Source organism: Podarcis filfolensis (assembly GCF_964270895.1).
Source record: "Podarcis filfolensis genome assembly, chromosome: Z".
In the NCBI taxonomy this organism is placed as follows: domain Eukaryota; kingdom Metazoa; phylum Chordata; class Lepidosauria; order Squamata; family Lacertidae; genus Podarcis; species Podarcis filfolensis.
In genome coordinates, this window is record NC_139617.1 from 22,677,459 (window position 1) to 22,686,745 (window position 9,287).

Consider the following 9,287-nt stretch of genomic DNA (forward strand, 5'->3'; position numbering starts at 1 on the left):
CCAACAATGCATGTTTCAGCCAAAGATATCACTAATTTTGTGCAGAACTAAGTACCATTGGAAATTTCTCTTAAGATAATTCTCCTTCAGGCTCACACTAATAAACTTTTCTCCAGTATTTTTTAAATGCCCATGTTCATTCTGTTTCAAAGATTGTTGACCCAATATTTGCTAAGTCCTGTTCAAATGAAAGACAGGGAGATAATTTTGCATTTATCAAAAATATTAAATAGATATTTGTTATTACTTAAGTTTTATAATTTTGTTCAAAAGTTTTTAATGTGGTAACCTGATTATTTAGCTTTGAACTGTTATCCTATATGTCTCAGTTAAAAAGAATTATAGTGGGCGAGCATGATTATTATTGCTGCCTGTTCATATGAAATAATTTGATGCTGGCACAAATCAGCTGCTGTAGTTTAACAAATTGTTCAATTTTTAAAAAACCATACCTTGTCAACATTGGTTGTCTGCAAAACCATTCCCGAGGTCCCTGGAGAAAATGCTGGAAATGCTATTTTTGAATAAAGACACCATAGAAATAGCTTCTATGTTAACCCACCAAAGAAAGTTGTAGAGTCTGCACTTTTTAGTATCTTCATCTTTTTGTGTGCTTATGTTTCTGCAGTTATGATTGATAGTTGTTTGTGAATCTGGGTCCTAAGTACTCTATTGGGCTATTTTTAAATTGAAACCCAAAATCTTTGTAGAAGGTATTTATCAATTGAGTTACCAATATTTATTCCGAAACCAATTGATTTAGTAGTATGGATCTTGTAACCGGATGCTTTCCCAAAGGCCATGTATTTTGTATTGATGTTTCTGGTTTTGTGAAAGATACAGTGGTACCTCAGGTTATGTACTTAATTCGTTCCGGAGGTCCGTTCTTAACCTGAAACTGTTCTTAAGCTGAAGCACCACTTTAGCTAATGGGGCCTCCTGCTGCTGTCGCACCGCTGGAGCACAATTTCTGTTCTCATCCTGAAGCAAAGTTCTTAACCTGAAGCACTATTTCTGGGTTAGCGGAGTCTGTAACCTGACGTGTATATAACCTGAAGCGTATGTAACCCGAGGTACCACTGTAATGCTATTATCATCTGCATACAGTGAAATTTTAAATTCTTGCAAGCCAAAGTTAATTCCATTGGTTCATAACAAACTTGCTAATGGGACTAAAAAATTGAGAACAAAGCAGAGATAATGTCGACTCTTGGCATCTGCCTGCTGGATTCTAAATGGCTGGATTCTAAATGGCATTGATAAGTAGTTGTTAACAAAAACATTTGCTGTTGAGTCCTTATATGGGAAATCAATCCATCCTTTAAATCTCCAACTGAGATTTGTATCTTGAAGAGTTCTTGCTATAAAAGGCTATTCTGCCCTTTCAAAAAAAAAGAAGTGAGTTGAGGTGAGGGGCACCAAAGCCCCCCTTTCTTCATTAAATTTACCCACCCACCCCAAATTTAAGCAAAAGTAAACACTTGCATTTATCAGTTTCCCGGGACTTAATCCTGCTACTTTTAAAGCACGTCAAAGTGCAAGTAGATAAATAGGTACTGCTCCAGTGGGAAGGTAAATGGCGTTTCCGTGCACTGCTCTGGTTCGCCAGAAGCGGCTTAGTCATGCTGGCCACATGACCCGGAAGCTGTCTGCGGAAAAACGCCGGCTCCCTAGGCCAAAAAAGTGATATGAGTTCTGCGTCACTACTGGACCTAACAGTCAGGGGTCCCTTTACCTTTACTATGAATTGGTATTGTTGTAATAAGGCTATTATTGGATTGTAATTGGAAACAAATAAAAAAAAATTATTAAAAACACACACATGAGAAAACGTCAAACATTAAAAACTTTCCTAAACAGGACTGCCTTCAGATGTCTTCTAAAAGTCAGATAGTTGTGTATTTCCTTGATATCTGATGGGAGGGCGTTCCTCAGGGCGGGAGCCACTACTGAGAAGGCCCTTTGCCTGGTTCCCTGTAACCTCAGGTCTTGCAGTGGGGGAACCACCAGAAGGCCCTCGGTGCTGGAACTCAGTGTATGGGCTGACCAATGGTATAAAAATAGCCAGCCCTTTCATTAAAAGAAGTCAATTACTAAAGTTCCTGTTGGAACAAAAAAGTCTTCACCTGCCAGCAGAAGAACAGCAAGGAGGGAGCCAATCTAGCTTCTCTAGGGAGGGAGTTCCAAAGTTGGGGAGCAGCCACTGAGAAGGCCCTCTCCCGTGTCCCTACCAAGTGTGCCTGTGAAAGTGGTGGGACTGAGAGAAGGGCCTCTCCTAAAGATCCAAGAACCCGAGCAGGTTCTTGTGAGGAAATATGGGCTTTCAGATAGCTTGGACTTAAGATGCTTGAAGAGTAATTCCTGCTTGCACATGGTTGTGAAAGCAGAGGGAAAGGAAACTTTAGAAGGGAAGGTGGGGGCAACTCAGTGAGAGCTAGAATATATACATACAGCAACCTTTAACAACAGCAGGCAATCACAGGTGATAAAACTCTTCTTTGGAATGTCACCCTGAAAAAGGCTTACTTGGAGACCTTATTACTATCATTAAGGCAACAGGCAAAAACATATCTGTTTTCCCAAGCTCCTTAAGAACTGCTAAGGTAAGCATTTGACAGGTTTGATTTTACCATTTATTTAAATAGGCTGTTGCTATTTGAGGTTTGCATTTTAATTTGCAGTATGCATGTACTGTATGTACAGTAATACCTCAGGTTAAATATGCTTCAGGTTGAGTGCTTTTGGGTTGCGCTCTGCGGTGACCCAGAAGTAACGGAATGTGTTACTTCCGGGTTTCGCTGCTCATGCATGCGCAGACAGTCAAAATGACATCATGTGCATGCGCGGAAGCAGCAAATTGCGACCCGCGCACGCATAGATGCGCAGGCGCGGGTTACGTTCGCTTCAGGATGCGAATGGGGATCCGGAACGGATCCCGTTTGTATCCAGAGGTACCACTGTATTTGAATTGTACTTCTCGTTCATTCCTATCGTATACAGAGTCGTACCTAGGGTCACTTGCACCCTTAGCAATGAGCTATACTGGCATTCCACCCCCAAAAAACAATTAAAAGCAGTTAACCACAATAGCCACATTAGAATTTTCAACATTTTACATAAACTAAATACTCAATGCATCCAAAGGAAGGCCAATGAGAGAAGGGTGATAAAATTCACACACCTTTGTGCTGCGATGCAAGGACGGCAGGAAGTTTCTCCTGTATTTGATCTCGCTGCAACAGTGGCGTCGTATCGGCACACATATATACATCATTTCGGGATATGGGTTGTATTATTTAACTATTATTATTAATTATTTATTATTATTATTTAATTATTTCCTGGCACCGCAGTCACATGAGAGTCAATTGAACACAAATGGCAGGGGAGGGGTTTGCCTCTACTCTCACTTCTTTTTTGCAACAGGTTTAAACTGTGCTTGGTTAAGCTTTTTTAAAAAATTGGTGGATCTGCCCAAATAAACTGATCGGCTGAATGGCAAATGTACGTTAAATTCTGTTCCACAGTAAGCAAAGCGTGTCGAGTGGTAGCTAATCTGTCATTAAGGTAAGCCTTACTTGACCCCTGGTTCACAATTTCTCAAATCGTTCACCGGTTCCTTGTTTCCCGAACAATGACCATGTCAGGTATCCATTCCACTGGGTTTCTGATGCATCACCTGGAGAGGAAGAAGAGCACGAGCTCTTTCTCACCTTTGGTATTGCAGTAGAAAAGACTGAGCCTGGTGCAGTAGAAAAGACTGAGCTATCTCTGCCTGCTTGCGCATCCTCTCTATCAGCAGTGTAGAGAATTAGATCATCAAGGCCACTCAGAGAACACACAAGTGAGTGAAAGGGTATTTCCTTGATGTAAGAGCAGCTTGTGACCATGGAGCAAAAACGGTTGAGCCTGGCTGTGTGACAGAAAGGAAGTACAAGGCTCCGATTCCTCTCATGCCCTTTCTCAATCTTTGCACAGCAGCATCTAGGTTGGACCCCCAGTCCTCACTGTAGTGCTGCCCAGAGGGAGACTGCAGGTGAATGGGTGTGAAAGGAAGGAACTGTGTCTTTCGGCAATGGCCACTGCCCCTGTTTACTTCCTCACAAGCTCTCTTTGAGAATCAGCACAGTGGAGATGACTGAGCTCCCTCAGCACAATCTCCACCATGGCAATGCCTAGAGAGAAAAGGCAGAAGCTGCTCCAAAGAGTTGTTGTTGTTGTTTAGTCATTTAGTCGTGTCTGACTCTTCGTGACCCCATGGACCAGAGCACGCCAGGCACTCCTGTCTTCCGCTGCGTCCCGCAGTTTAGTCAAACTCATGCTGGTAGCTTCGAGAACACATCATCCTCTGTCGTCCCCTTCTCCTTGTGCCCTCCATCTTTCCCAACATCAGGGTCTTTTCCAGGGAGTTTTCTCTTCTCATGAGGTGGCCAAAGTATTGGAGCCTCAGCTTCAGGATCAGTCCTTCCAGTGAGCACTCAGGGCTGATTTCCTTAAGAATGGACAGGTTTGATCTTCTTGCAGTCCATGGGACTCTCAAGAGTCTCCTCCAGCACCATAATTCAAAAGCATCAATTCTTCAGCAATGAGCCTTCTTTATGGTCCAGCTCTCACTTCCATCTCCAAAGTGTCCAGCTCCAAAAAGTAGCTCATGGTTACTAAGGAACTTAACCATGAGCCAGGGTTCAGAAGGCATACAAAGTGACCCCTTGGCAGAGCTTAATATGGGAGCCAAAAGTGAGGACCAAAGTGGCTGTGAACTTCTTTCAGAGTCCCCACACATGTGGTCCTAGTAAGCCATTGATACTTATTGGATCCAATTGGCTTCCAGAGAGTGGTAGGGGATGTTTTATCCCATGTTGATGGCCTTTCAGCTGATTCCCTGGTGGCCCGCTGGAATGTGGAGTTAACCAGGGCTATTGACTGTCTGGCTCTGAAGTGCCCTCTCCAATTGCATGGAGCCCAGACAGCCCTGTGGTTTTCTTCGGAGCTAAGGGTGACGAAACAATCGTTGAGATGGCTAGAGCGCCGGTGGCGGAAAACTCATTCTGAATCAGACCGGACATGGGCTAGAGCTCAACGTCGAGCCTACCAAGTGGCGATGGCGATGGTGAAGAGGGCCTTCTCCGCCGCCTCTATTGCATCTGCAGAAAAGAGCAGCAGGAGACTTTTTCAGGTGGTTCGCAATCTATCGGAACCACCTGCACCACTGGGGCCTGGTAGGGACCCCAAGATCTCCTGTAATGCTTTTGCAAAGTTTTTTGCAGATAAAGTCGCTCAGATTCGGAAGGAGGTAGACTCCACCATGGGAGCAGGGCTAGGGAGGGAGAGTGCTAGAGTTCTGTCTAGTCTTGTTACATGGGATCAATTTCAATCTGTTACCTCTGAGGATGTGGACAGGCTGCTTGGACAAGTGAAACTGACCACCTGCCTCCTTGATCCTTGCCCATCCTGGCTGATAAAAGCGAGCCAGGAGGGGCTGGGTGATGGGCTCTGCGGGGTGGTGAATGCTTCCCTCTGTGAGGGAGCCTTCCCAGACCCACTGAAAGAGGCAGTCATTAAATCGCTTCTTAAAAAAAACATCTTTAGACCCGGCCAATATGGCCAACTATTGCCCAGTCTCAAATCTACCATTCTTAGAATCATAGAATCATAGAGTTGGAAGAGACCACAAGGGCCATCGAGTCCAACCCCCTGCCAAGCAGGAAACACCATCAGAGCACTCCTGACATATGGTTGTCAAGCCTCTGCTTAAAGACCTCCAAAGAAGGAGACTCCACCACACTCCTTGGCAGCAAATTCCACTGTCGAACAGCTCTTACTGTCAGGAAGTTCTTCCTAATGTTTAAGGAAGGCAAGGTGATTGAGCAGGTGCTTGCTGAACAACTCCAAGCACACCTGGAGGATGTGGACCATTTGGGTCCCTTCCAATCGGGATTCAGGCCTCATCATGGGACTGAAACTGCATTGGTCGCACTGGTTGATGATCTCCGGCGGGCTAGGGACAAGAGAGCTGTTTCCTAGTTCTGCTGGATCTCTCAGTGGCCTTTGACACCATCGACCATAACATCCTTCTGGACCATCTAGAGGGGCTGGGAGCTGGGGGCACTGTTATACGGTGGTTCCGCTCCTTTCTCCTGGGCCATGTCCAGAAAGTGGTGTTGGGGGATGAGTGTTCAGAACCCTGGGCTCTCACAACCCTGGGCTGTCACCTCAGGGTTCCGTCCTCTCCCCCATGCTTTTTAATATCTATATGAAGCCACTAGAGAGATCATCAGGGGGTTTGAGCTGGGTGTTCATCAGTATGCAGATGACACCCAGCTCTACTTCTCCTTTAAATCAGAAGCAGTGAAGGCATACAAAGTGGTCCTGTGTAAGTGCCTGGAGGTGGTTGGAGGATAGATGGCAGCTAACAGATTGGGGTTGAATCCTGACAAGACAGAAGTACTGTTTTGGGGGACAGGGGGCGGGCGGGTGTGGGGGATTCCCTGGTCCTGAATGGGGTAACTGTGCCCCTGAAGGACCAGGTGCGCAGCCTGGGAGTCATTTTGGACTCATAGCTGTCCATGGAGGTGCAGGTTAATTCTGTGTCCAGGGCGGCTGTCTACCAGCTCTACCTGGTACGCAGGCTAAGACCCTATCTGCCCGCAGACTGTCTCGCCAGAATGGTGGATGCTCTAGTTATCTCCCGCTTGGACTACTTCAATGCACTCTACATGGGGCTACCTTTGAAGGTGACCCGGAAACTGTAATTAATCCAGAATGCGGCAGCTAGATTGGTGACTGGGAGTGGCTGCCGGGACCACATAACACCGGTCCTGAGAGATTTGCATTGGCTCCCAGTACGTTTCCAAGCACAATTCAAAGTGTTGGTATTGACCTTTAAAGCCCCAAACGGCCTCAGTCCTGTATACCTGAAGGAGCGTCTCCACTCCCATCGTTCAGCCCAGACACTGAGATCCAGTGCCGAGGGCCTTCTGGCGGTTCCCTCATTGCAAGAAGTGAGGTTACAGGGAACCAGACAGAGGGCCTTCTCAGTAGTGGCGCCCACCCTGTGGAACACCCTCCCTTCAGATGTGAAGGAAATAAGCATCTCTCCTATCTTCAAAAGACATCTGAAGGCAGCCCTGTTTAGGGAAGTTTTTAATATTTAATGCTGTACTGTTTTTAACATTTGATTGGGAGCTGCCCAGAGTGGCTGGGGAGACTCAGCCAGATAGGCGGGGTATAAATAATAAATTGTTGTTGTTGTTGTTGTTGTTGGTTTACCATATTGGACCAGGCCATTGGGAACCAACATAGTATGTGTGGTGTCTAATGATTCACATATAGATATCAGTATATGTATAAACTAGCTGAACTCTTTTTATATTTATTTTGGCAGAACCTGGGAATAATGGACACATAATCTCTGTAGATCTTCCATAAAGAGATTCCAATATTCTTTCTTGCAGAGATGGACATCGCCATGTAATGGTGTACTCCCTCAGGTTTGACAGCCGAGGGATGGTTCTCACAAGTGTGGTTGACAGCCCTATCCCAGAAAATGTCAAATTCGATTGGCCAAAAGGAAAACCAATCCTCACAACTTTTATAACATATGGCAACATTCATGGAATATATGCAGTGAGGGGACAGTATGCATAACCACTGAAATCCCATGGCAATATATGGATTAAAACACAGGACAATGATTTGAGCCTCACAAATGGTGTAGCTGATACGTTGTAAGTTGTACAACTTTTGGACATCAGTCCTACAAGAAACCTGCAAAATAACAAAACAGGTATCAGAATCAATTCCAGAACTAGTCCCAGTAAATATCTACCAAGGCAACAATGCATATTCACATTACAAAGAACTCATAAGCCACTTATTCTTAGCAGCTAGGAGTGTCTTATTTAGATATTGGAAGCACCTGTCAGGAGTTGACATAGACCACTGGTACCAAACCATATGGGAAACAGCCCTACTAGAAAAGCTAACCAGCAAATTGAAATTAGCACGGGGACAAACAGAAGAGGATGCTTTCACCCCAGTGTGGCTCCCCTTTATTACATACTGTATACAGCCCAAACAAGACAATGACCTAACCCTACCAACAGCATACGAATAAATATGGCTAATTTGACCCAATAATCCCCACCCCCTCACAAACAAGACTTACTGCAATCAACTGGATGCAACCAACCATGCTGTGGGCCCTCCAGCCAATTGCACTGTCAACATACATACATACATACATACATACATACATAAACTATTCATGTGACGCTGCCTCATAATGCCTATGACAGCAGTGTCTCACATTGAATGTAAATGACCTGTGGAAAGGACTCTATGAATTGAAAACAGAGGTGTTATATGTATTCATGGAAAACTTTCAACAAAACAAATTTAAAAATAAAAATAGAATAAAACTTGAAAATTAACTAATCTGTGTAAAACTAATGTGTGTAAAGCCATAAAACAGTTACACAATCCCATCAGGTAAAGTTGTGTGCAGGCAAACTAATGGTGTGACCAGGAAATAAGTGCCTACTTAAACAAATGTTTTAAGTTTGAAGCTAAAAGACAGTGCAACAGAAAAAGCTCCACTTTTATGTTTTAATTGCACTTACCCAACAGGAAAAAGAAAAAGAAAACAAGACCTCCAAGGCAAGGCTTGGGTGATAAGAATGATTGGAAAGCTACAAGTTGGTTTCCCCAGTTGCCCAAAGCAACCTTCCAGACTAAAGGGGAATGAATGTAAACAGGGGAATGCCACTTTTTTTGCAATCCTCACACAATGTCCCTAGCTTAAAATTCTATTAAAAAACAGCAAAAGAGGGGCAGGTTAAACCAGTCACTCTTGCAGAGCTATGAATTATCTCCTGCGAAAGTGCAAACCCACAAACTGTTTATTTAGAGAGCCCCACCCTTTTTAAACAGTTGTCAAAATAAAACTAAAAACCCCCCACAAAGTAATCTTTAGGAATAGATGAGGTTACAGACTCTGCTTAGGTGGAGGACCAAGAAGTACCTATCTGTGCATTAAGGAAAAAGAGAGGTGTTAGTTTCTGAAAAGTGCCTCCAAGCACTGATCCTTTGGGCTGTTTTGAGAAATATCTGCTATCTAAATCTCCCTGTCCAGACTAGGTGTCAGAAATATGATGGATCAGTGAAGGGTTGGGAAACCTCAGGCCCAGGGGTCAAATGTAGCTGTTACGCAGGCTGTTATGTGGCCCTCATAACTCTCACCTGGGCATGTCCCTCACTGACTTGTCTTGGCATTCTGTGTTGCTGGG